This window comes from Nomascus leucogenys, unplaced genomic scaffold (assembly GCF_006542625.1).
Source record: "Nomascus leucogenys isolate Asia unplaced genomic scaffold, Asia_NLE_v1 000305F_2174602_qpdss2106882sc, whole genome shotgun sequence".
NCBI classification, from domain to species: domain Eukaryota; kingdom Metazoa; phylum Chordata; class Mammalia; order Primates; family Hylobatidae; genus Nomascus; species Nomascus leucogenys.
In genome coordinates, this window is record NW_022095898.1 from 421 (window position 1) to 27,340 (window position 26,920).

A 26,920-nucleotide genomic window follows, 5' to 3' on the forward strand; every position below is an offset into this window, starting at 1 on the left:
CAGAAGAGACATAGTGAGAAGTGACCAGAAGACAAGAGTGCGAGCCTTCTGTTATGCCCGGACAGGGCCACCAGAGGGCTCCTTGGTCTAGTGGTAACGCCAGCATCTGGGAAGACACCTGTTGCCAAGTGTACCGTGGTCCAGCAGTAGCGTCACTGTCAAGGAAAAACACCCGCTACTTAGCAGACTGGGGAAGGGATTCTCTCTTTCCCCGTGGGAGTTTAGAGAAGACTCTGCTCCTCCACCTCTTGTGGAGGGCCTGACATCAGTGAGGCCCGCCCACAGTTATGCAGAGGCCTAACCGTCTCCCTGTGATGCTGTGCTTCAGTGGTCACACCCCTAGTTTGCTTTCATGTTCCATCCTATACACCTGGCTCTGCCTTTTAGATAACAGTAGCAAAATCAGTGAAAGTACTAAAAGTCTCTGATATGCAGAAATAATGGCATAAGCTGTCTCTCTCTCCCTCCCTCTCTCTCTCTGACTTGGCTGCCAGGCAGGGAAGGGCCCCCTGTCCAGTGGACACGTGACCCACGTGACCTTACCTATCATTGGAGATGGCTCACACTCTTTACCCTGCCCCTTTTGCTTTGTATCCAATAAATAACAGCGCAGCCAGCCATTCAGGGCCACTACCAGTCTCCGTGTCTTGGGGGTAGTGGTTCCCCGGGCCCAGCTGTCTTTCATCTCTTTGTCTTGTGTATTTATTTCTACAATCTCTCATCTCTGCACACAGGAAGAAAAACCCACTGACTCTGTGGGGCTGGTCCCTACAGCCTTCCACCTGGGACACTGCCCTCCTTATAGGTGTAGCACAAATGCCCCCACCCTGCAAGGGCTGTTCTGCCTTTCCCAGGGAATCCATCCCTCTCCTCCCCACACCCAGGCATGGAGAGGCTCCATGGCTGGAGGAGATGGGGAGGAAAGAGTGCTGGAGGATGGTCACTCAGCTCCAGGTCCCAATGCTGCCGAAAGTGATCTCTTCCCTGTGCAGAGCGGGCCACATAGCAGGGGCAGCCCCAGCAGGTGATCAGCCCTTGAGATCCACAGAGGGAAGCCTGGGAATGCAGCCACCTCTGTTTCATTGAGGGTGTGGACATGAGGCACATAAGGTACTTGCAGCAGCTGCTTCCTGTGCCCCAGTAGGTGCCAAGGCCTCCCTAAGGAGTGCCTGCTGGGCAGGTGGGCACACAGGCTCTCCCTGTGCTCTACCTCTGGCCCAGCAGTCTCCTAGACCCGAAGCCTCAGCCCCCAACGCTGACTATCAGGGTTGGAGAAAGAAGATCAAGGGGGTGTTGGGCCACAGTGTGGCCATTCCAGGCCCACCCGGCGCACCATCCTGAGCATATCCCAAATTGGTGACAAATCTTCAGCCTCTCAGATCCAGCCCCACTTATGTACATGACAGAGTGGCATAAGGCAGGTAGCCGGCCAGGCGCAGTGGCTCAAGCCTGTAATCCAAGCACTTTGGGAGGCTGAGGCGGGTGGATCACAAGGTTACAAGTTCCAGACCAGCCTGGCCAATACAGTGAAACCCTGTCTCTACTAAAAATATAAAAATTAGCCGGGTGTGGTGGTGCATGCCTGTAGTCCCAGCTACTCAGGAAGCTGAGGCAGAAGAATCACTTGAACCCAGGAGGCAGAGGTTGCAGTGAGCCGAGATCACGCCACTGAACTCCAGCCTGGTGACAGAGTGAGACTCCAACTCAAAAAAATAAAAAATAAAATAAAATAAAGGCAGGTAGCCATCAGAAGGATCCTCAGCCTAGGGGATCCAGTCCGGCCTCAGACACTGCTCCATCCCTTGACCTTGGGGCACTTTCCTTCCTTAGGCCTCAGTCCCCCCCAGTGAAACGATGGGGATGCTGCCTTGGATGAGGACTCTGTGATGCGTCCTTGCTGGTTCCTCCATGCACAGAACAATGACACACACAAGAGACCTCAGTAAACACTGACTGAATGAGTGACTGAGCTGAGATGCCAAGAGGGCCTCCCTTGTTAAGATTAAAGTCTGGAAGCTCCCACATTAGCTCGGCAAAGGTGACAGGCAGGAAGAGGGAAATGACCAAAGATTTCACATTCCTGTTAGGCTCCCTCACCTGCCTGTCCCCTGCCATGGCCCACTGGTGTTTTGGCCCTGGCGTGGACTCAGACCAACCAAGATGTTGCTTAGGGTCCCTGAGCAGGCTAAGAGGAAACACACACGGGGTTCTGCACCCACTGGGCAGAGCACAGGCTGTGACCAGGCTGCCTCGAGTGTCCTCCAGCCCACAGCTCAACAGGCTGCCCACTTCCACAGGCCCCCTGCTAGGGCCCACAGGCCTTACTTCCCAGCTGGCTGCCCCTTGGTACTGCCACACCATCATCTGCCACTCAGGAGTCCAGTCACCACCACCCCAGGACATCTCCAACCTGCAGCTCCCCAGGGTCCCTCCAGGTCCCCCTTCAATCAGTCTTGCACCCCTCAAAACAATGGCCTCTCCTGGGAGCCCCTGCCCAACCTGCCCAAGGGCTGAGTCCTGGTTCCTCCAGCCCCCCTCACACTGCAGGTATCGCAGCATCCTCAGGATCGGGAACACACACGCAGCTGGCGGGACCACAGGTGGCCTTTGCGCCGTGTTGCCCCTCTCTCAGGACAGAGGTTTGCAAACCAGTGGAGCCCCTGAAGCCCCCTTCTAAACAAATGCTCAAGGCACCTGGTTTGTAAAACCCACAGGCAGAACTACTCCAAGTGAAGCAAGGAAGGGTCTGAGTGCAGCGCCCCGCCCCTGCCCCCCCAACAGGCTGACAGCCACAGGGCACTCGGCACAGCCAGAGCATCTGAGAACCACGGTCTGGGGGCCCTGCCTGACTTCTTTACTGCCTTACTTTCGCTTCCTTCCTTCACTTTTAAAAAATGTTTCATTTTTATTTTGTTTTATTTTTTTGAGACAGGGTTTCACTCCTCTTCCCCAGGCTGGAGTGCAATGGCATGATCTCGGCTCACTGCAACCTCTGCCTGCTGGGCAAGAAATTCTCCTGCCTCAGCCTCCCAAGTAGCTGGGACCCCAGGTGCATGCCCCCACACCCAGCTAACTTTTTTTGTATTTTTTTCTGTAGAGACGGGGTTTCACCATGTTGCCCAGGCTGGTGTCAAACTCCTGAGGTAGAGTGATCCACCTACCTCGGCCTTCCAAAGTGCTGGGATTACAGGTGTGAGCCACCATGCCCCTTCATTTATTTTATTTTTGAGACAGGGTCTCACTCTGTCACTCAGGCTAGAGTGCAGTGGCATGATCATAGCTCACTGCTGCCTTGACCTCCCAGGCTCAAACAATCCTCCCACCTCAGCCTCCTGAGTATCTGGGACTACAGGTGTACAGCTAATTTTTTTAATTTGTTTTTTTAGAGGCGGGGTCTCACTTATGTTGCCCAGGCTGGTCTCGAACTCCTGGGCTCAAGTGATCCTCCTGCCTCAGCCTCCCAAAATGTTGGGGTAACAGGCATGAGAAACCACACCTGGCCTTTAAACGTTTTATAAGAAAGCCCCAGTCAACCCAGCTATCCCAGAACTTGGGCACCAAGGTTCCCCTCACTGGCTCACTACACCACTCAGCAACCCGTCTCCACACACTTTTCTCCAGTTCAATGGAGGATGGGCTGATGTCTGACCTCCAGGGCCTGCCTGCACGCCCCAGCCAATCAGTGACCACATGGGCAAGGCGCTGTATCACCCTCAACTTGGAAGAGGAGGCTCAAACTGTTTTACAAAGACCCTCCTCTGAAATCTCCCTGAAATCCAAGACCATGGGAAGGGCACTTATGAAAAAGCTTCTGGCTGGGGCTGGCAGGGAAGTTAGGCAGTGGGGCTTGGCTGGGCCAGTCTAACACTCTCAATGGCCTTCCCCACCAAGCGCTACACACAGATATGAGCAAACTGTGCTAGCGACCTATACACACAATCCCACACATGGGATTCCCAGGCCCATCCATAAGCCCTGGTCTGCTCCATGTGTCCGAAGCCTTCCCTGGACACTCATTTAGACTGTGGTGGGGCCGGGTGCAGTGGCTTATGCCTGTAATCCCAGCACTTTGGGAAGCCGAGGTGAGCGGATCACTTGAGGCTAGGAGTTCGAGACTATCCTGGCCAACATAGTGAAACCTCGCCTCTACTAAAAATACTAAAATTAGCCGGGTGTGGTTGCACACACCTGTATTCCCAGCTACTCAGGAGGCTGAGGCATTAGAATCCATTGAACCCAGGAGGCGGAGGTTGCAGGGAGCCAAGATCACGCCACTGCATTCCAGCCTGGGTGACAGAGTGTGACTCTGTCTTAATAAAAAAGCCTGTGGTGAATTTGAGGGTCTCTGTCCATTGCTCTGGGCTCCCATCTGAGCCCCGACTCTCCTCTGCAGGTTTGCAATTTCAAGCAAGCTCTGTCCGTGCTGCAGCTGCCAGAAGACACCCTTTCCTGGGACTCAAGGAGGGGTTTCCTCCTGTCCTAGAGGACACCTCCTTGGACTCCAGTGGAGCAGCCTGACAAAGCTGAGGCATCTTCCATATGGAGTGATGGTCACACAGTACCCATGGGTTCCTGGGGACTGAGTGTTCAGCTTGGGGGCCCTTGGCAGTTTCTATGGAGAAAAGCACAGTTCCAATCCCTATAGCAGTTTGCCAGGCTGCCAAGCTGGGGAAGGCGGCCAGAGAGCCAGAGGCTGCCAATCAAGCCACAAAAGCTGCAGTCAGCCATCCCTTCCAGAATCCCAAGAGTCCTGACAAGTGCTTCTCCTTGGGCCTCTCCCAGTGACCCCCGGGTCCCTCTGTCCCATGAGACCAATCCTGTCCCAGGCTCAGGCACATTTACAACTACCAGGAGAGCAGCTGCGCTCCACCTCCCAAACCCAAAGCTAAGCTCCCTTCACCCTGGCCCTCAGCCAGCCTCTGAGAAGGCAGGTGAGCCTGCCCAGTCCTCCCCCGAGAACTCCTGGCAGCAGGGTTCCTGTCCTCTCTCACCCCTCCTGAAACAGAAAGCTGATGGCTGCTGTCATTCCATTTGAAGAACCTTCACAGCAGTCCCAGATCCAGAGAGAAGAGGAAGAGTGTACGCATGGGCACACACACAGTTAAAGGCAGCTAGCTGTGGGAGCTGGGATAGTCAGAAGCACCGGGTCTTATTGGTAATCTCCTCTCTGCCCCCAGGGCGGTGGAGATGGCAGCAGGGATGGGAGGGAGCCTTATGCTTTCTCCTTGCTGTCTCCTGGGCTGAGAGAGGCACCCAGCCGCCTCTGTCCACTGGCAGGCTGTGGCCAGCACAAAGAGCTAGCCCCTTCCTCATCTCTCCCTGGCTTTGTTCCCCAAGACGCAAGGTCAGGCGACATACAGGGACAGAGGAAAGCCCCCAACTCTACCGCCAAAACAAGCCCAGGACTCTGGGCCATGCCTCCTCAGTGGCCTCTCTCCCTCTGCTGGTGACCACACCCACGTGAGCACGCCTCACAGATGTCTCCGGGAGAAGCCCCTTGCTCTCCCCTGAATCCCTGGCTTCCGTGTCCCAACCCCCACTGCAGGAGAGTTGAGTCCAGAGCAGAGCTGATGGGCTATCACGGGAGGGTGAGAAAGGAGGAAGGGCTTTCATCAAAGAGGTAACGTCAAAACCAGGCAACTTGTGAAGCTGTCAGGGGCTGGGCAATCTGGAAAAGGGTGTCTAAAAATGAACACCTGAGCTGGGCGCGGTGGCTCACACCTGTAATGCCAGCACTTTGGGAGGCTGAGGCGGGTGGATCACAAGGTCAAGAGATCGAGACCATCCTGGTGAACATGGTGAAACCCAGTCTCTACTAAAACAAATACAAAAAAATTAGCTGGGTGTGGTGGCACACTCCTGTAGTCCCAGCTACTCAGGAGGCTGAGGCAGGAGAATCACTTGAACCTGGGAGGTGGAGGTTGCAGTGAGCCAAGATCGCGCCACTGCACTCCAGCCTGGTGAAAGAGCAAGACTCCGTCTCAAAAAACAACAAAAACAAAAAACGAACAAACAAAGGAAAACCCTGAAGCCAGGAAAAGGCTCTGGTGGCTGAGTCGTTCGCCACCACACCACAAGACACATGCCCTGTTCTAAGGCCTGGAACCCAAGAAGTCTCCTTCAGGGACCTGTCTCTCCAGATGGGCCCTTAAGGTTGAGGATGGCACAGACGGGACGGGAGACGCCTTCCTGGAGTGAAATGGGGAGGGCACCCCAGAGGTGGCATGCTAAGCAGGCCTTGGGCACTGGTATCTTCCTTCCTGCCATCACCACCAGCCAGCTCCCCCCACCTCCAGTCCAACCGCAGCTGGCCAAGCACATCCTGCCCAGCACCCATTCTGGCCACCACCCTCCAGCTCATCAAGGAAACTCCCTCTATCCTCCCTGTGCCCTGCCCTCCCCGCACAACAGCCCTCCCTTTCCAGGTCTGCCCACTTCCAATGCTTCAATCCTGTCCTTGACCACCAAGGCCACAGCTGGTGACCCAGGGCCTCGTGGATTCACTCCTCAGCCTTGACCGAAGAATCCAGGAGCCATCTGAGCTCCCATTTCCATCCCCACCGCCCGGTCCCTTTCCCCAACCTGCTCTGGTGAACAAAGTTGCAAGGATCCTCCAAGTGTTCCAAGCTCCCACTCCCACAGACTCTCCTGTCCTGTTCCCTGCCCCAGCCACACTGACCATGCCCTCTGCCGAGCCCTTGCTGCCCCAGGCTGTCCATGGCCTACCTGGCCCCACAGAGGCAGGGGGCACAGGGCAGCCTCCCTGGTCAAATACTGCCACCAGGCTAACGTCCCCAAACATATCCACCAGCCCAGCCCTTTCTGAACTCCAGACCACACATACCATTGCTCACTCCACACCCCCAACTTGGATGTCTCTCAGGCAGCTCCCCTGACATAGCCCAAGAACCTGGCTTCTCCCCAAAACCAGGGCCTCCCTCAGTTCCCCACATGTCAGTGAAAAGCATCACTACATGCTTGCCCACGTGCCCAGGCCAGACAGAAGCAGAGCCCGCTGTGACTTCCTCACCGCCTGTCCCCACAACAGCCAATCCACCCGAAGTCCGTGGGTTCTGTTCCAAAAGTGCCTGTAAATCTCCATCCTTGTCTGCATCTCTGCAGCCACTGGGCCTGCCCAAGCCACTGCCACTCACTCAGGGATTCATGACAGCCTCCTAAGCACCTCTACCTCGCCCCAGTTCTGTGGTCCAGCCCCTTCCTGCCTGGGAATGGGACAGCCCACCTTGCACACACATGGCTCCAACTCTGTTATTTTCCTGGTTGGAACACTGCAGTGACTTCCTGCTGCATTCGGACCAAAGCTCTGCCTAGAATGTTCTTACCTCCTCTCTCCAAAGTCTCCTCTAGGACTGTGCCTTGAGGTGATCTCCCCTGAGAGGTTGTCCCTGACCATTCTATTCAAGTTGGTTCCCTGATTTTCTCACCCTCTCCTTCTCTAACACATGTCCCATTTTTGTCTGACATTGATTACGTTTCTTCACCACCTCACTGTAAATGCCTGTTTCATGCACCAAACTTTCATTCACATTGTGCCTATTATAGCACCTGGCACACAGAAAATAAACAAGTTAAATGAATGAATCAACAGTCACTTCCAAGCCCAAATGGGTCATTTCCCTGGTTTCCAGGTTTACAAAACGTTTAGAGAGGAGGGATGCATAAAAGGGCAAGTTTTAAAAAAATCTCTGTAGACACAGAGACCTCTGTCAGACAACCTGGTGGCTGGCTCTCCTTCCTCCATGAAGGTTGTGCTGCCAGCATAGCCAGTGACCAGGTTAGGAAGTAAAGGAGAAGGGCCTGCCATTGCTGCCCCAGCCCTGGGCTCAGGGAGCAGGTGCATAGCAGAGGCAGGGCCAAGGGCGACTCGTGATTACCTGGGGCCTGCCCAGCCACGGGGAGCCTCAGGTCCTTGCTTTGCAGGCCTCTAGCAGTGGGAGAGAAAAGTGGACTGTCCTTCCATCTGAGCCAGGAGTGTGGGATTAGCACTAAGGATGTCTTTGGTCAAAGCCAGAGCCAAACCAACCAGACCAGGTTCATGAACGAGCTCTCCATGCTCTTGGGAGATGCTCTGGCTCCCACAAGGTCTTGGGCATCTGAAAGAGATGCCAACAACCTCTGCCCATCTTCCTAGCTCCACAGGTACCTGTTCCATGAGGGCCCCGGAGTGCTGCTCTCCCCAAACCACCTCTTCCTCCCACTCTGGGCAGTCCTCCTCAGCTCCACCCAAGGGACCTGGCTGTCCCCAACACACACACTCCAGGCCTGTGCCTCACCTTGATGGAGGTGTCCAAGGCAGAATGGACATGGCGGGCAGCCACCCAGATGGACAGCATGGTGATGTAGGGGAAGGTGGCTGTCACCATGTGGCTGGGTGCCTGGAAGGAGAACACCTAGAAGTCAAATTTCTGGTAGATGTGGATGAGCTCGGGGGAGGGAGATTCCTCACCTTCACTCAGGAGGCTGCCCACGACACAAGGACACTAGTCAAGAGGAACCGGGGAAAGGAAAGCATGCGCATGAGAGCTGATCAAAGGAAGGAGGCCCTGAGACCTCCTTCCTCCTGGGTCTGTCCAGATTAGGCCTGAAAGAACTATCTGCTCTGACAAGCCATGCAGACCCGGATACCAGGACACAGCTGGCTGTTTTCCTACTGGAACCCACCTGTGCCCCTGCCCGTGGCATCCTACTGCAGGACTCTTGGCCATTCCTTCATTTATTCCTTCCACAAACATGCCACACCATCTGGAGAAACAGGGATCCTAGTGAGGGGTTAGACTCGTTCTTTGCCTCCAGGAGGCCAGGAGAAGGAAGGACAGAGGACCTGTGACCCATCACCCTCCACATGTCCACTGACAGCACCACTGAGGAGGCGCTTCCTCCTCCCAGTGAGACCCTCTGTCAGCCCCACTCCCCAGGGCAGGACTGCAGCATGGCTGATCCTGCAGCCTGGGCCCAGCACATCCCTATTAGCTCATGTTCCTCCTATCTCCTGGAGATAGGCTTCATGGGCAGAGAAATTATGGCAGGAAAGGGAACAAAACAGAGGAGTGGGAATAAAGAGCTCAGAACCCTGCAAGGTGCTGCCTGAGGAAAGCAGGAACGTATGTGTGTGCGTTTACACACGGGCTTGCAGGGTCAGGACCTGGCAAGTGGCTGTGGAGGGGCTGCAGGAGGCATCTGTCAGGTCATGGGATGGGGATCTCTGACCTCAGGGCTGCTGATGAATTTCTGTGAAGAGATCATCCTCCCATCCCCCAGGGAGGTCAGCGACCATCCCCAGAGCCTCTAGACTTCTCCAAACCACAACCCACCAGGGAACTACTCATTTCCTAAGTCTCTTCCTGGCTAAAAGCTGAGACTGCTGGCTCCCTCCAAGTCTCTAGGCTGATAGTACCTGCACTTCTCACTCTGCTCCCTCCCGACCTAACTTCCCTCCTCTGGCTCCCAGAAACCCCAGCCAGGCAGGGCTCCTGTGTGAGCCTCCAGCACTTCCTAGGATGGACCCAAGGCCGGAAGGCCCAGCACTCCCTTCTCCTCCTGGCATCAGGGACCCACTTTGTCTCACCTGCTACCTGCATGTCAGCTTTCCAGGTGCCCAAGTCTGTATCAGCCTTCCGGCTGGGCCCTCAGGGGATATAATCCTGAATCCAGGAGATTCAGCACAGACCTCGTACCCTCAATCCTGGGTTTCGCTCACTTTAAAGGCTTGTTTTTCCCCTATCAAGGGCTTACTGACCCCTAAGTTTATTAAGTTTTTCTTTTTAAAAATTTTTTTTTGCCAGAAGTTCATGTTCATAGGGATGAGCCCCAGGTTTAAACAGGCTACTCCCTCCACCTCCACTTACTCCCTCCCCAGCCCCCCGCTCAGCACTGTGACTTCATCATTCCCTTCTCACCTCTGCCCTCCCTTTATGGCCCTTTCCACACCCTCTCCGAGATCCCCTGGGGATTCTCAGCCCTGAATGGCCTCCTCTACTCTGGCCAACCGAGCCCTTCGTTTTAGTCACAGTTTGCCTTGGACGTGGTCACCTACTCCAGGCTCTCGCCTGAGCAGACCCCAATGGTCACCCTCAGCTGTCTGCAGCTCTGGACCCCTTGCTGCCCCCTTGAATCCTATGGCATCCAAACCTGGCTCAGAGCTTTCACGGCTGTTGGAAGTGGTGAAAAGTCCACATCCTTTCCAAGGGACTCTTTTCATGGAAAGCCCCTGGAGCTTGGCTGGTTCATCCTGTGAAGCCAGCTCTGGCCACTAGGAGCAGGGCCATGAGCTCAGCCTGGAGGGAGCCTGTGGGGCACCTGCACTCTGGAGGGAGGGACAGAATAGGCCACCAGGCACAGGCAGGTGAGGGAGGCAGGGGGATGGGACTGAAGTCACCTGGGCTGGATGGAAGTCAGTGCCCTTGGGTGCTGGCACCCTGCCTTCCCAGCCACCGAGAGATCAGGCTTCTGAGCCTGTTGGCCATTAGGGCCAGAATGTCCCCCATTGGTGCCATTCCACCTGTGGAATCCCCCAGGTGTCACCAGGCAGCATGCAGGTAACAGGCCTGGAAGGTCCCCAGCAGCCCAGCGCAGACATTCTGGGGCCCCCATTCAGTGGCACAAACCCCAGGACCCAGTGAGGGAAACAGGATATGCCAGGCCAAGCAGTATGGCTAAATCCATTTACTCTAAGGGTAAAGGGGTGACTGGAAAGGGGTGGGAGGGACATGGTGGGGGCAGAGCCTCTGGCCCCCCTTCTCCTGGCTTTGCTGAAGGCAACTGGCTTTCAGATGAGGATAATCTTTACCTCGTGGTTCTTGTCAGCCTGGTAGAAAAACGGAATGCAGGGGATGTTGCCCAAGCTTGGGCGCTCCTGAGGGTTCTGCATCTCACCAAACAGCTGCATGATCTGCTATGCAGTGGGGTTGTCGCGGGGAGAACCCTCCCCAGCTTCTCCTTGTGCAGGCTCCACGCTGCCGGCAAGGCTCACCTGGCAAAGATGTCTGGAGAGAGGGAGGAGGGCTCTGAGCACACTGCCAGCCTCCCTTGCTCTTGCCTGCCCACCCCGCCTGAGGACACTACTCACCACCCTGCTTGTCGGCAGCCCTGAACTCCAGGGGGCTGGGGCCCCTGGAGCTGGTTCATGAGCAGCTGCCAGGAATCTGCCATGGCCCTCGTTCCTGTCGCCCACAAGCCGCAACACCAGCTCCTCAGCTCCAGCAGCTTTGCCTGGAGGAAACGGTGTTCAGCTGCCATGCCTGAACCCACACCCACCCCGCAGCCACCCCCCCAGGTGGAGAAGCTCCACGCCCTGCCTTCATCTCCTCCTTGTCCTGGGCTAGCCTGTGGATGTGCTCCTCCTCCTCTCGGTGCTGCTCCTTCAGCGCTGCCCCCTGGCTGAGAGAGGGCGGTGTAGTCTCCTGCGAGAGGACAGGGCTCAGATGCTGGGTTCCCTTCACCCGCTGGGCAGCTCCCCCTGCCGTGCCCTGGCCTCCGCCTCACTGATGGTGTCTGTCTCTTCAGAGAGCTGGATGCAGCGATGTTCCAGCTCCTCCACCCGCTCCTTCAGGTCCACCTTTTCCTGCATCAGCTGCATAAAGCAGCTCTGGAGCCAAAAGAATGGGATCATATCTCGGCAGCGAACTGCCTCGCTCCCACCCTTCTTGGCCCATGCCAGGAGAGACTCACTCACCTGCAGTTTCTCCATGGCCCCCTGCACAGCCCGGTGGGTCTCCCCACACACAGAATCCATCCCAGTCCCTCGGGCTGGGGCTGCTGCTTCTGGCTGCTTCTGGGCTGGCACCTGGCTCACCTGTTGGCCTGGGCCCAGAAGCAGGCTCCTTCAGCTGCCCACGGAGCCGAACCTGCTCCCTGTCTGTACCGGCTACAGCTGATGTTAAAAATGCCACCTGCAGGCAAGAGGTGTGCATTCTTCTTGGGGGATACACAGGACCAACGGGGCAGGGAGGTGGAGAGGAGCCCTTCACTTGGGGCCTCAGAGTGTGCACCTGTTGGTCACAGGTCAAATGGTATCTGACCACTGGCTCCCCAGGAAAGGGGTGAGGGTCCAGATAAATAAGAAAACAGGAAACCAAAAGCATAAGAGGGTCTGGGAAGGACCACAGAGGGAGGGGGCAAAGGTGGGGCAGGGGGAGTCAGGCTCACCATGGACTCCTGGCTTTCCAGGTCCTGCAGGATGCTCGGCATGGGCCAAGGTGCCTCCTCCTTCTTCTCCTCCTTCTTCTTGTTCTTCTTCTTCTCCTTCTCCTCTCCTCCTCCTCCTCCTCCTCCCCTCCCCTCCTTCTCCCCCCACCCCCATCCAGTCTGTCTCCTATGGTGCATAGCCAGAGGGGTCCTCATGCAACCCAACAAGGGAATTAGGGTGGGCCCACCTCTGCCTCAACTCTCACTGTATAACCCGGGCCAGTCCCTCCCCAGAGGGGAATGAGCTGCTGTAATTTATTATTATTATTTTTTTAGAACCAAAGTCTCGCTATGTTGCCCAGGCTCAGTTCCACTACCGCCCGGCAGGGGAGTTCTGACCTGCTTCATTTCTGACCTGGGCCAGTTCACCCATCCTTAGGCAACCTGGTGGCCCCTCTACTCCCAGGTCACCGTTTTGATGCCGAACTTAACACAGAAACCTGGTCGGCATAGTGACCAGCTGTTCTAAACTCCTCAATCCTATGCTGCTAACAGTCCCCCTTCGTCCTGGGCTCCCTCCTCTTCCTCTGAGTAGTCTCCTGCAGCTTCCCCAGGGAGAGCCATGAGGCTCAGCTGGGCCTGTAGCTGCTGGTTCTCTGGCTGGCAGCTTCCAGGTGCTCCTAAGGGGCCAGGAAAGAGAGTTGAAGGCACAGAGGCTGCCAGGTCATCCCCCTCAGGCCCCGCCCTCAGCAACTCCCACACCTAGGTCTCCTGCAACTCTTGGTGGGCCATCTCGGCCATCGCTTTGCCCTAAGCTTCCTGCTGCTGCAGCTGGTCCACGTGCTGGGTCTGCAGCAGTAACTGCCTGTGCAGCACCTCCATCTCAGAGCTCAGCTGCTGACAGGTGGCCACGTACTGCTGCAGGGGACCTAGGGACTGGTCTCTCTGCTGCTGCAGACTCTGAGCCTCTTGGCTCTCCATCTCTACCTGCAGGAAGACCTGGGCGAGAGGGCAGGTGGTGGCCTGCTTCCAGATTCTGGGCCCACGAATAGGGTAGCGAGGGCACTGCAGGGCTCTGTCTCCCGCCCAGGCCTGTGGCCCCTTGCTCCAGGCCTAAGTGACTGCCTAGAGCCCCATGCCTAGAGCCCCACCTAGAGCCCCATGTCTAGAGCTCCATGCCTAGAGCCCCACTTAGGCAGGCCTAAGTGACTGCCTAGAGCTCCTCCCCTGCATGAAATCTCACACTCTTCTTCCCACCACTTAAACTGTAGGCCACAGACTGGTGGAAAAGCAGAAGGAGCCAGCCATCATCTGCTAAGTGTCCGACAGGCCTAATGCTGTCCACATATTATCTCATTTAATCCTTGGCACCTCTGCGAAGAAGATGCTAACTTCATTGCAGCTGGAGAGCCCAGAACTTGGTGTCTGCCTCCCATGGCACTGGGAAGGGCGAAGTCAGGTTAGAAAAATCATCCCCACCTCCCCACAGCCATTGGAGCAGGGCTCTGGCTCACAGGTGCCTTCAGAAGTGCCGTTTCATGTGAGGGCTACACCGCCCCATTTGACAGATGGGAAAACGAAGGCCCGAAGGACTAGGGAGGAGGGCTGGCTCCCCAGGTCGGCCCGTGCACCAGCTTTATGAAGCCACTCTGCAGCTCGGCCAGCTGTTCCTTGACCTCACGGGTCTGGGAGAGCGCGCGGCTGACAGCGGTGTGATCTCCATGGGCTGCAGGATTCGTCTGCGCGCCTCCACTTGCTTCCCCCAGAGCTCGGCCACCCATTCCAGCTCCAGCAGCCTCTCCTCCTGCTCCCGGTTCAGGTGACTCAAGCCCTCATTGTCCTGTACCTGGGCTTGGAGCTGTCCTGCCAGACTCTCCAGCTCCTCCCTCAGGTGCTCAGCCTCCTCTTGTAGCTGCTGCTCCACCTCAGAGGGCCTGCTGGGGATTGCAGGGCTGGGGGTTCAGCTGAGAAAAAAAGCAGACAATAAGGGCCTCTGGATTCTTAAAAAAAAAAATCTTCCTCTTGGTCCACAGCTCCTCTCAGGCTCCACAAACTTGGCCTCCCTGCTAATGATTCCCCACGCCTGGATGGTAGCCAATCTTCCAAGCCACTTAAAGATACAGACATGTGGGTGGCTGACAATGGGCACTCCTCCCTCTTTGCTGACTGTGAAACTGAGGCTCATGGAAATTACCAGACTTGCCATCTCCTGGCACATACCTCTTTTCCTCTGCCTCAAAGTCCTTCCATCCACCCACCTCCCTAGGACATTCTAACCCACCCCCATGGCCCTCTGATGTCAGCCCTCCTCCCAGGTCACCCCAGCCTCGGCTTACTCATCTGTTTTCTCAATTCCACCAAGCTTGTCTCTAGCTCCTGTAACCGATTCATAATACAGTCCTCCTCCCTCAGTGAGCGCATCTGCACAAAGCACAGGGGTAAAGGGCCCTGGAGAGGGGGGCTGCTGGCTGGACAGGCTACCATCTCCCTCTCTGCCCCCTCCTCCACAAAGCCCAGACCCATGACCACCTCTGGCTATACCCCTCCCATTTTACAGATGCCCAGAAAGATCTAAAGTGGGGGCTGAAGTGTCAGGTCTCACCTGGTCCGACATCTGATTCATCCTCTGCTGCCACGTGGCTCTCTCTCCTTTAAGAATCTCAGCAAATGTATCTCTCTCCAGTTGTATTTGTCTACATGCCTCCATTACCTGCAAGAATGGGCACAGAAGTTAGGAAGGGCTGTCACTGGTCCTCACCTGCTCCTGGCCACCTGAGGTCATCTTCCTTCCACATCCCTCCCTCTGCAAAGCCTCACGGCCCCAGGTGTGCTTCCAGCTGTGCCCACTCCTCCATGGCCTGCTGTAACTGCTGGTTAGCAGCAGGGGATTCACACCAGCTTGAAAACTGGATGGTGAAGCATAAGAAGTTCAGGTCTGGGGACCCCGGGCTGTTCCACACAGTGCCCCTTAAAAGGGCTAGGGCTAGGCTCAGTGTACAACTCTGTCAATAAAGATCTCTACTGTCAAGTTACTTTGCTTTAGAAATAAAAACTTAAATAATTTTTAAAAGATCTCAGGCTGGGCATGGTGGCTCATGCCTGTAATGTCAACAGCTTGGGAAGCTGAGGCGGATGGATCACCTGAGCTCAGGAGTTCAAGATCAGACTGGCCAAAATGGTGAAACCCCATCTCTACTAAAAATACAAAAATTAGCCAGGTGTGGTGGCGGGCGCCTGTAATCCCAGCTACTCAGGAGGCTGAGACAGGAGAATTGCTTGAACTTGTGAAGTGGAGTTTGCAGTGAGCTGACATCACACCACTACACTCCAGCCTGGGCGAGAGAGGGAGACTTTGTCTCTAAGAAAAAAAGCCCCAAATTCCATATATCTGCTCTTAAAGTTATTCCCAAATTACCTCTAACCTTTAAGATATGTCTCACTTTCTCCAAGATAATAAAAGATGTGGGTGAAGGGAAAAAACCCAATCAATCAAGCAGGTGAAGAAGCAGACATAAACAGGCAGAAGGGAAATGGCAGCAACATAAAATAAGCCAGAGGCAAAGTATCCCCCAAAGCAGAGGAGCCTCAGGGGCATGCACAGCTGGAGAGGGCATCTGGAGAGGTAGGGTGTGAGGGTGGGGCCCTCCTGGAGCTCCTGTCTTCTGGACTCCAGGGGCTTGGGAGAGGAGACTCTTCCCTGAGTTGGCACTGTGGGTGTCAGGCTATGCTTGGCAGAGGGAGGAAGGAGAACCTACAGGAGGCCAAAAGGGTAGAACAAGGGCAAGCGGGCAAAGACAGAAGGGGCTTACAGAGAGGCAAGAGATTCAGGGGAGGAGGAAGAGGTGGCTTCAGGGACATGAAATGCTGAAGAAGAGCAGAGGAGATGAAGACCATGGCCTGTGCCTTCCAAACGGCTGCCTGCTGCCTTGCCAGGGGCAGAAACAAATAGATGGAAAAGTCCCCTGAGTGGTTCAGTCACACAGGGTGGAGTCACCTGACGATGCTGCTCTGAAGACTCTCATTGGACCCCTCTCCTCAGGCCCAGGATGTGGGGATAAATCTGGTAGAGCACCAGACCTCCACCTCCATTTTAAAAACCAGACTTTTGAGTAAGGGTTCGCTTCAACATAGGAGGCTCCAGCTAAAATACAAGTCTGAAAGACACTGATCTTATCCAGTGTCATCTTACAGAGGAGTTCAAGAGGCCAAGGGGAAGAAGTGATTTTTCTGTGGTCACCCAGCACGCTGGCAGGAAAGATGAGCTCAAAAGTTAGATCTTCTCCCAATCTTAGTGCTTGGGGCTCTCCTCATCACACCCTTGGGCGCTTTCAGTCACTCAAAAAGAGACAGCCTGATGGCAAGTGGCTGTTCCCATTGGCCTGGCTTTCCCTTGAGACCGGGGATGAGGAAAATGAAACAGCAACTACCATTTCCTGGGTGTCCTGGGTGTTTATGGCAGGCCCTGTACTTGGCATTAACATAAAAATAATAACAAATCTCATTTAAGCTTCACAAGTGTAAGTCAAACAATACCACCCTTATTTTACAGATGTCAAAAGAGAGGCCCAAAGAGCTCAAGCAATTTGTCCTACATCATATCCCTAGCAGATGGAGAGGTAGGATTCAAATCCAGAATTCTTAACCAGGACCCAACAGTTCTTCCACAATCTTAACAAGTACCCTCTACTTTCCTTGGGCCCCCTGTCCCCAGGAGCCTGGCCAGCCAAGACTCACATCTCCAGGTGAGTCGCAACCACCAGAAGCGGTTGTCTCAGGGTTACTGCAATTTTTAATTTTCTTTTCCACTCCTGTAGAAACACCAGGGCTGTTCTTCCACTGATAGTCTCTCAACTGTGGAAAAGAAAAGCAGGAATGCTCATGAGAAGTTCCTACAGTCACATCTGCCTTTACAGTTTTTACAAAACTTTCTTTTATGCCATCTGATTTATTGCCACAAACAAATGTACAAGGTGTTGTCTTAATGACTTAGTGACTGAGAGGGATTGATACCACGGCTTAAAAAAGGCAATAATTGAACTTGAACTATGTCTTCTGGCCCCAAGCTCTGGGGTTTTGCTACCAATCAGCAGCTGCCAGGGACCAATACCAGAGGCAGAGGTAGAAAAACAGACACTAAGCAGGCAGGAACTGGGCACTGTGTGGTTTAGAGTCACACATCATCACATGTCTGTTAGTGTAGGAAGTGTGGCAGCACCTCTCAAACTTTTACATCAATGAGTCCTCATGGCAGAAGGCAGCCTTTCTGTTACATCTGGGAATTGAACAGAAAGAGGACAACCCAAGCCTCTTTTCAGAGTGAATTTTGGTATACTCTTAGAAATCGATGGGACTGTCATCCCTAAGTCCATGAACGTTTTTTCTCTCTCAAGAGAATCAAGGGAAATTGATGCTTCAGAAAGATGTCCCATATTACCCTGTGGCACTCAAAGTCCCCTAGGTTGAGATATGAGGAAGATTCAAGTGTCAAGTTCAGTTTCCCAAGATGTTTCATGGTAAATAAGCAAATCTCACTCCAGGCGGGGTCTGGGCTGTTGAGGGGAGGGGCTCACTGACAAGACTTTGGTAGAGGGAGCCCAGAGGCAGCTGGGGGCCCAGCCCAGTGAGCCTCGGGAGTGGCATGAGCTCTGGCTGCGGTCCTGCCATCAGACGGCACCTGGGGCTGGGTCGTTGGGCTGCCAGCAGGCGCTTGTACCTTTTTCTTTGCTGCTGCCAATTTGCTCGCCGGGTTTCTTCCGACATGGCAGGGAGGGAAGGGAGGTGGGGTTGGGGCCACATCAGCTCTATCCCAGTTACCACTGTGGAACAAGTCCTGTCTGCCACCGCGCAGCTGTGAGACAGACCAGAGGAGGTGTAACCAGGGCCAACTAGAGCAGAGATGGGGGGCGTGGCCTCCATGCTCCAAGCCCATTGGTCGATGCGAACCATGACAGAAAAATGAAGCGCAGCCAGGCAACAGCGCATCCAGGGGGATGTGAGGCGTCACAAGGAAAGCTGAGCAGGCAATTGTGGCCCCGCCCACTCTGGGAAGAGGGGCGGGGCCGCTGACTCCAGGAGAGGGCGAGGGGCGGGGCCGCAGGCTTCAGGGGGAGGAAAGGGGCGGGGCCGTCGGCTCTAAGGGTGGGAGAGGGGCGGTGCCTCCTGCTCCAGGGGCAGAGGGGCGGGCGGACATTCTCTGGGTGAAGTTGAAGCTTCCTGGGCTACCCTCATGCTCTGAGTCAGCGTTCCTTTACAGGTGGACCTGAGAGGTGACTCACCAACTCCTACCCTGGACCCTCCTGCGCCACTGAACCCCTGACCTGGGGGCCTCGGAACCTGGACCCTAGGGCTCAGGAAGTGGATGAGGAACGGACTCCACAGTTTCTTTCCTGACTCCTTACAGCCCTGCCCCAGACTTTCCCTTCCCAGAAATCACCTCTAAGGGCCCCTAGCCAATGTTCCAGACACACCCCCTCTCGGAACGTCCCATTCCTAGAGGGTCCCTACCCTGATTCCGGGGGAGCGTCTACGCCCTTTCCAGCTAGATCCAGTTCCGGGTGCTCCTGCTTCCCAGCTCCTCCTCCTCCCGCACCCCACAGCACCGCTTTCTTCTCAGAGCGGCCGTGGGTCCCATCAGGCTTTCCCCTCGGATCCTCTCCAAGATGAACCAGGACTTACCCGAGGTTACCAAGTGAACTTCTAGGAAAAGTCCGATTCTCAGATGCTAGATGTCTTCCAAAAATGAAGCAAATTGGTAACTTAGTAGCTGAGTCAAGTATTCCTGTTAGATGGTCAACATTAATTTTTTTTGTTTGAGTATTTTTAAGTGGCAACTCTAGTGTGTAAGAAAATGAATGCGACAGCTGAATTTGTAGAAAGCTGCTCTGACTCTCTTGGGCTCCATCATAAGCCCTGGAACGAAATAAAAGTCTAGTGAATACAGGGAAGCCCCCTACTTTTTCTCCATATTTACCCCTCACCTTAACCATAATTTCACATAATTAACCACACTGAAGGTGGTTGATAATAAAGTGGGAATGTATAAGATTCTCTTTAACCCTGAATTAGCAATCCAAAAATTAGAATTTGTTGCATTCCTAGAACTAAGGTCAGGGTTCCTGAGCAGGTACTCAAGCAGACACAAAGACAAAACTTCCATTTTATTTCAGAAGAGCCTCCATAATCCCATGAGTCAGTTCCCTTAGTAAATTATCTTGTCTATCTATCTATGTGTCTCCTATTGGTACTGTTTCTTTGGAGAACCCTAATACATACACTCTTTTTTCCTGGCTCTTTGAGTGTAAGATGATTGGCCAGGTTTAAGAATGTAGCCTCCTCGGAGCTAGCAGTGTGCTGAGATCGCACCACTGCACTCCAGCCTGGGTGAAAGAGGAGACTCTGTCAAAAAATAATAATAATAATAATGTAGCCTCCTGTAGCCACTAGCTCATTCGTTATTTAATGAGTCCCCCCACCCTCCCAGAGCACCACACTTTTTGTCAATTGATCATTTGCCTTGATATACTTGACAAATGTCATTGTCATGCATGAAACACCTCCATATACAATATTATGTATACTAAAAATAACTCTTCTTTCTCTTCCACTCAAAAAAGAAGAATTCTAATATAATGGTTATATATAAGGAACATTTTAAATCTGAGTTTACATTTAAATTATATTAAACATTCACAAAGTGCAACACTTTATTTTTTATAACAGGTTGTTTGTGAGGCACCCTTACCCCAAAATAGGACAGTCCATTGTGTCCTATCTAATCCAAAGATTAAAATGAGAGAAATATACTTCAGCAAAAAGAACCATAGACAATGAATGCTGTTTGTCAGGAAGATACAAGTTCATATAAGGAAGTTTTTTTTTTCCTGATTGTTTTACTCTAGGGTAAAATAATTTCCTCAACCAAAATCAGTTTCTACTGGAATACAGTCTGTCGTGTTTAAGTCATGGCAGCTGAGCCAGGACTATATTCTTCACTACATCAAGCAAGATGAAGGAGCTCCAGAAATACTTTAAAGCAGGAATTTGAAGTTTGGATAGGATGGCTACCATTTAAGTCATATTCGAGCTGCTCCTTTATAAGACTTGCAAGGCCCTTTGGAATCTGACTTCTACATCCTTCCTTTCCAACCTCATTCCTCATCAGTTCCCCACTTCCCTCCTCTAACAGCCTCCATCCATCCACATCATGCACTTCAGCTATTCTGAACTTCCATCCTGAAACCAGCCACTCACAGAGCAACACTATTCAAATCCTGGCTCGACTTGTGTAACCCAAGGCAGGTTTCCAAACTCTCTGTGTCTCAGTTTCCTCATCCTCATTCCTAAATTTGGAACAATAACATCCAAGTCATAGGGCCATTTGGAAGTAATAAGATATATCTTTCTGTATTACTTTCTTCCTTCTAAATTTGTGGTTTCCAAATGCAACTTTCCATAGAACAATTACTTTAAATACATTTCATTATATAAGCCTCTTCCTTGTGTTATATTATAGGCTCCCGTTCCATCAAGGTTGAATATAATTCAGGGTTTGATAGTGTCTCAAGTTTATTAAAACAGGACTTAATTTTTACATAATACAGTCTTCTCTGAAAACCAGACTGTTTTCAAATAGCTGTGTGTGGTCTGTGAGCCAGGCCCAGGAGCTAAGAACCACACAGGATGGATTATTGTCCTTAGGGCTGTTATATCTCCCTTGAGCCATGGAGAATCCACAAACACTTGCCCAGCTGAGGCTCTATCCACCTTGCATCAAGGCCTTACACACAGTAGGTACTCAAGAAATATTTTTTCTTAATTAGCCCTGAGGTAATTTTACAAATGCGTTAATTGTCTTATGGTTTTGTTCATTCTGTTTAAAATCTGTGCTTCTCAAACTTTAATTGCATACAGTATGCATCACCTAAAAATCTTGCTAAAAAGCAGATTCTATTTCAGTGGTGCAGGGTGTACCCTGAGATTCTGCATTCCTTACAAGCTCCTAAGTGATGTCTGTACTCTTGGTCCATGACACACACGATGAGTAGCAAAGTTATAAATCTTATTTCAAAACACATTAGTGGCCAGGCGCAGTGGCTCACGCCTGTAATCTCAGCATTTTGGGAGGCTGAGGCAGGCGGATCATGAGGTCAGGAGATCAAGACCACGGTGAAACCCCGTCTCTACTAAAAATTTAAAAAATTAGCCAGGCACGGTGGCGGCGCCTGTAGTCCCAACTACTCAGGAAGCCGAAGCAGGAGAATGGCGTGAACCTGGGAGGCAGAGCTTGCAGTGAGCTGAGATTGCGCCACAGCACTCCAGCCTGGGTGACAGAGCAAGACTCCGTCTCAAAAAAAAAAAAAAAAACAAAACACACATTAGTGTTTATATCGTTGTCCTCCTGGAGCACCCTGTACCTTCCCTAACTTAGCTGTACTATTTATAATCTCGTATTTATTTTTCGATATACCTTTCTAAACTATAATCTCTCTGGTGACAGGCACTAAATATACCTGGTTTCCTGTTGTATTCTCAGTGCCTAAAAGATAATTAACACTCGATAAATACTTATTGAATGTCAGTTGACCAAATGAATGAATATATACCAAAGACATACTTTTATACACACCCTTGATCACATGCAAACACTCCCCTGCCACCTGTTCATAAAAATGTCACCATAGCTTTGGGAATTTTTCAAGGTCAGAGTAAAATTTATCATTATGATCATGGCTAACATTTATTGAGTACATTATGCATTCACTCGTTGAGTCCGCACTACAGCCATATAAGGTAAAATTATTATAATTCCCATTTTATTTATTTAGTATGGTTTTTGACATTTTTTAAGTTGACAAATAATAATTGTACATATTCATGGGGTACATAGTAATGTTTTAACACACACAATGTATAGAGATCAGATTGGGAAAATTAGGATATCCAATATCTCCAACAGCCATCATTTCTCTGTGTTGGGAGCATTTAATATCCTCCTTCTAGCTATTTGAAACACATAGTGTTGTTAACTGTAGCCACCCTACTGTGGTATAGAACCCTAGCACTGATTTCCCCTATCTAGCTATAATTTTGTATCCTTTAACACAGGGATCCCCAACCTCCTGGCCATGACCAAGTCCCCATCCATGGCCCGTTAGGAACCGGCCACACAGCAGGAGGTGAGCAGGGGGTGGGCGAGTGAGTGAAGCTTCATCTATGTTCACAGCCGCTCCCCATTGCCTGCATTCCCACCTGAGCTCTACCTTCTGTCAGATCAGCTGCAGCTTTAGATTCTCGTAGGAGTGTGAACCCTATTGTGAACTGCACATAGGAGGGGTCTAGCTTATGTGCCCTTTATGAGAATCTAACTAACGCCTGATGAGTTGAAGTGAAACAGTTTCATCCCAAAACCATCCCCATCCCCATCCAAGGAAAAATTGTCTTCCACAAAACCAGTGCCTGGTGCCAAAAAGCTGAGGATCGCTGCTCTAACAAATCTCTCCCTCTCACTTTCTTCCCCATAATTCCCATTTTAAGAGTGGAAATAGAGGCACAGAAATGCCAGCTACCTTATCCAAGTTGACACAGCTAGTAAATGCCACTCCTAGGAGTCAGGCTCCACAGTCCATTCAACTAACGTCTACACCATGAAGATGAAAAAACTGAGTCACTCTGTGACTTAGTCAAATTCTTTAACCTTAATGCGCTTTAAATCTGCAGAACAGAGATTAGATCCCATTCTAAAGAGTACCCTGCCGAATTCCATATCTAGTCGTCACTCAGGCATTCTCAGATTCAGTTCTCTTTTTGAGCAACCACACAGGTTTATGTCACGAAGCAACGTGTAATGTTGCTAGGATACAAATGTGATTGACAAACTCTGTGCAAGCCTGGTCCACCAGAATAGGATGCTGGCTGGTACAGGAAGGGCAACCAATGAGGAACCCAGCATCTCCATGAGCACGTAGCTTTATGTTCCTCTCCTCTTGGTGCACATTGAAATTCCAGAAAAATGGTGTGCCACAGTGGTATTCTCAAATTTGGAATTTGTAAAGGTTGTCAGATGTACCCCAGACAAGTGTCAAGAACCCACTCTATGTTCCTGTTCCTGGGTGACATTCTCTGCTATGGTCACTCACCTGAATTATAAACTTTTCCACAACTAAGGAAAAGCAGATATTATATGTATTTAAACATATCGTCTCTATTTACAGAGTGATAATACATAGCAATTTTTATGAAGGGAACAAAATAACTACAGAAGAGGCAAGTCACTATGGTAACCATTTCTCAGCTTAAATTTAGAGACGCAATGCCTTCCACTACTGAAAGATTCTCTCAGCTTTTAACAGCAAGTATTATGTATTATTTTATATATTGGGCCTGGTTTTTGTCTTATACTAGATAAGTTTCCATGTTACCTTACTAAATAGGAAATGCTGTATCACTTCATAAAATGTCATATTGGATATTTAATCATTAAATTGTAATCTCATTGGGTGGTGCATCCTCAATGACAAATAAAAATTATGACCAAATTTATCACCCAGAATGTTAACAGATGGTCATACATAGCTTGAAACCACTGTGTGTTCCTATCGTCAATACTTTCAATTGTCTGTAAATGTTATTTATTTCCAGAAAACTATTTCCTAAATTAATAGAGAAAAATTAACACATAAAACTCTGTATTTCACACCAAGATAATTTTTTAACCCACAGTATTTTCTTACATATCATTGGCAGATCCCCTTCCTGCTTTCCCATTCAGTGATGGATGTATTATAATAAAAAAGGCTTTCCTAATCAGTGGCAAATAGTTTCCAGATTTCCTGCAAGCAGGAAACATAGTAAATTTTGTTATACTTTCACAATACTTCCCCCAACCACTTATAGCCGCTTGCTTGTTGCACTGACCCAGAGCACTACAATTTCAGAACCATAATAACAGCAGTAATAATAATATCACCCATTAAGCTCTTGCTTAGTATCAGGTCTGGTTCTAAGCACTTCACAAGGGACACCAAATATACAAACTGAGCACAACCAAGGGAATCTAGAGACAGTATGCTTTTAAAGATCTCGTATTTGTTTATAAAAAAGAGATAAGACCGGGCGCGGTGGCTCATGCCTGTAATCCCAGCACTTTGGGAGGCCAAGGCCGGGAGATCACAAGGTCAAGAGATGGAGACCATCCTGGCCAACATGGTGAAACCCCATCTCTACTAAAAATACAAAAATTAGCTGGGCATGATGGCACTCGCCTGTAGTCCCAGCTACTTGGGAGGCTGAAGCAGGAGAACCGCTTGAACCTGGGAGGCAGAGGTTGCAGTGAGCTGAGAGCATGCCACTGCACTCCAGCCTGGCGGCCAAGCAAGACTCTGTCTAAAAAAAAAAAAAAGTAAAAAAAAAAAAATATTTAGCATTGACCATAAGGGTTTCTCTTTTAATCCTTACAACAACCCCATGGGCTTGCTTGCTAATGGATACTTTGGATACTGTACAAATCAGCTTCCATGTCCTGTAAGTCCTCCCTGATTTGTACAGATTAAGAAACCCAGTCATTTTCTCTCAGGTGTCATAGTTTATGAAATGAAATAAACAATGCACTGAATGTAAATGTATTAATAAGGTTCAAGAATAAATGGCTGCTACCAAATAAAGACAGAAAACTGGCAAGTGAAACCTGTCATAAATATTCAATGCTCCAAATCACAAATGCACAAGATACCAACATATCCTGCAATAATACATTAAAGCATCATTTCTGCTTTTTGTCTTTGCAGTATTCCTGGTGTTGTGCATTTATACTTTAAGTGATGACATTATGAATACTATATTTATACCTGAGGAAACCTAGAACTTAAATATTTCATATACATCAGAGGAACATACTGCTTCCAGTTGTTACTGAGATCTCATTTTCTTTTTGTAAAAAGGTAGATGAGTAAATCATAGTAATAAAAAAGCGGCCAGGCGCAGTGGCTCACACCTGTAATCCCAGCACTTTGGGAGGCCGAGGTGGGTGGATCACGAGGTCAGTAGTTTGAGACTAGCCTGGCCAACATGGTGAAACCTCATCTCTGCTAAAATTACAAAACTGAGCTGAGTGTGGTGGCGTGTGCCTGTAATCCCAGCTACTTGGAGGCTGAGGAAGGAGAATTGCTTGAATCTGGGAGGCAGAGGTTGCAGTGAGCCAAGATCGCGCCATTGCACTCCAGCCCGGGTGACAGAGCAGGACTCTGTCTCCAAAAAAAAAAAGCAACTTAAGTTAAAGGCTTTGCTTATGATTTGGATAGTTTGTTATAATATAATGCACTGGTGTATGAAAGGAAATCAAACTGTTGAACTGACTAGATTTTCTATTCGTCACAACTATTTCCAGTAAGCACCCCCACAAACTGTTTATACAGTATTAGTGAGAGGATATAATGAAAGAGCAATAAAATAAACTTATCACTGCACTTACTAAACACCTGAAGTGCCCCAATGTGAGGAACTTTCAGTGATAAATGATTCAATGTATCCACAGCATTTTCAAAATAGCTGATAGACTGTGTCACCTCACACTCAGACTATTATGGCACTTAGTTTTTCCTAATTCTTCTCCAGGCTTCAGTTTAAAAAAAAGTAGTCAGTTCTGTTTAACCCTGTGAAGAGGCAGACTGGGGATAGAATGGGGTTTCTAGGCTTTTAAGTAGATAAAAACGGACACTTTTAATTATTCCAGGTGTATGTTTTGCCTCAATCATTCCTCAAACCCTATAAGCCCTGATAGTAAGGCCCATTCAGCCAAAAAGATATTATTTGAAGGCTTTTGTACGTAGGTAAATTGTTTTCTGCAGTCAAATCCCAAAGAGCTTTGCAAGATTTCAGCTAGTCAGGTGAGCCAAGAATAACTACTACTTTCTTTAAGTTCCAATAATCTTTCTGGCCCTATGGGAGCATTTAGTTTATGAGTTAGGCCTAAATACCCTAAGGAAATGGAAATGAGTAATTTTTGTATTTCACTAGTATTGGTTCAGATCACTCATTATGTTAATTCTAATAATTCTCCCCGGAGGCAGGGAAGAGGCAGCCTCATTAGTAATGCTGCCCAGACAAGGGCAAGAGGCTCTGCTGCCTGCCCAGGGACTGACTGTCAGGCAGCTGGCATCTGACACCTGACCAGAGGCCCATGCATTGGTCCTGAACACACTAGCCACTGACACCGCTGTTTAATTGGCTTAAATGGGCTTGTTTATTTTCCATTTCTGTTTATTGAAGTAGAAGTGGAAATCGGCCTTCAAAGACCAGCCTCTCAGCATCTCCTTCCTTGGCTCACCTGACCTTCAGGCAGTGCAGCTACCTGAACTGAGTTAAAAATGGACTGTCAAGCTGGCTTTAACTTCTCTTGCTCTGCCTGCAAATGTCCTCCCACTGTCTGCTTCTCAAACCTTTCATATCCCTCTGTTGTTGTTTCTTTAATAAGAGTTTTATGCCAGGACAGCTGAAACTGCCTTTCAAGACTGTAACCTGCAGATCTTTCTACAGGTGATCCTAGAGGACCTGGGAGCCAGCACTAGAATCTCTACGCTAGGCACAACCTCCCCTCCAGGCATCACTAACCCACCCCAAGCTCACTGGGAATTCCCACTCTGAACAGACCCGTGTCCTATTGGCAAACCGCAGCAGGAAAACCGTAGTTTAGTCACTTTGGAAGAAAAAATAAGATTCGACTTCTTGCTCATGTGTTGTGCGGGCACGTTGCCTCTTTCCAGAACTCCTCTGCCCCTCCGAG

At 50.8% G+C, this 26,920-nt stretch overlaps 1 long non-coding RNA gene and 1 pseudogene across 1 annotated transcript; both read right to left on the bottom strand.

The window, feature by feature from the left end:
• Positions 1 to 10,786: 10,786 nt before the first annotated feature.
• On the bottom strand, positions 10,787 to 14,858 carry LOC100580928 (annotated as a pseudogene).
• An 8,855-nt stretch (positions 14,859 to 23,713) lies between these two features.
• LOC105739170 lies at positions 23,714 to 25,069 on the bottom strand. The gene is made up of 3 exons (XR_001115065.1): positions 24,987 to 25,069; positions 23,874 to 23,972; positions 23,714 to 23,792 (listed from the first exon to the last, which is right to left on the bottom strand). It is a non-coding gene; the product is annotated as an uncharacterized LOC105739170 (long non-coding RNA).
• Between the last annotated feature and the right edge of the window lie 1,851 nt (positions 25,070 to 26,920).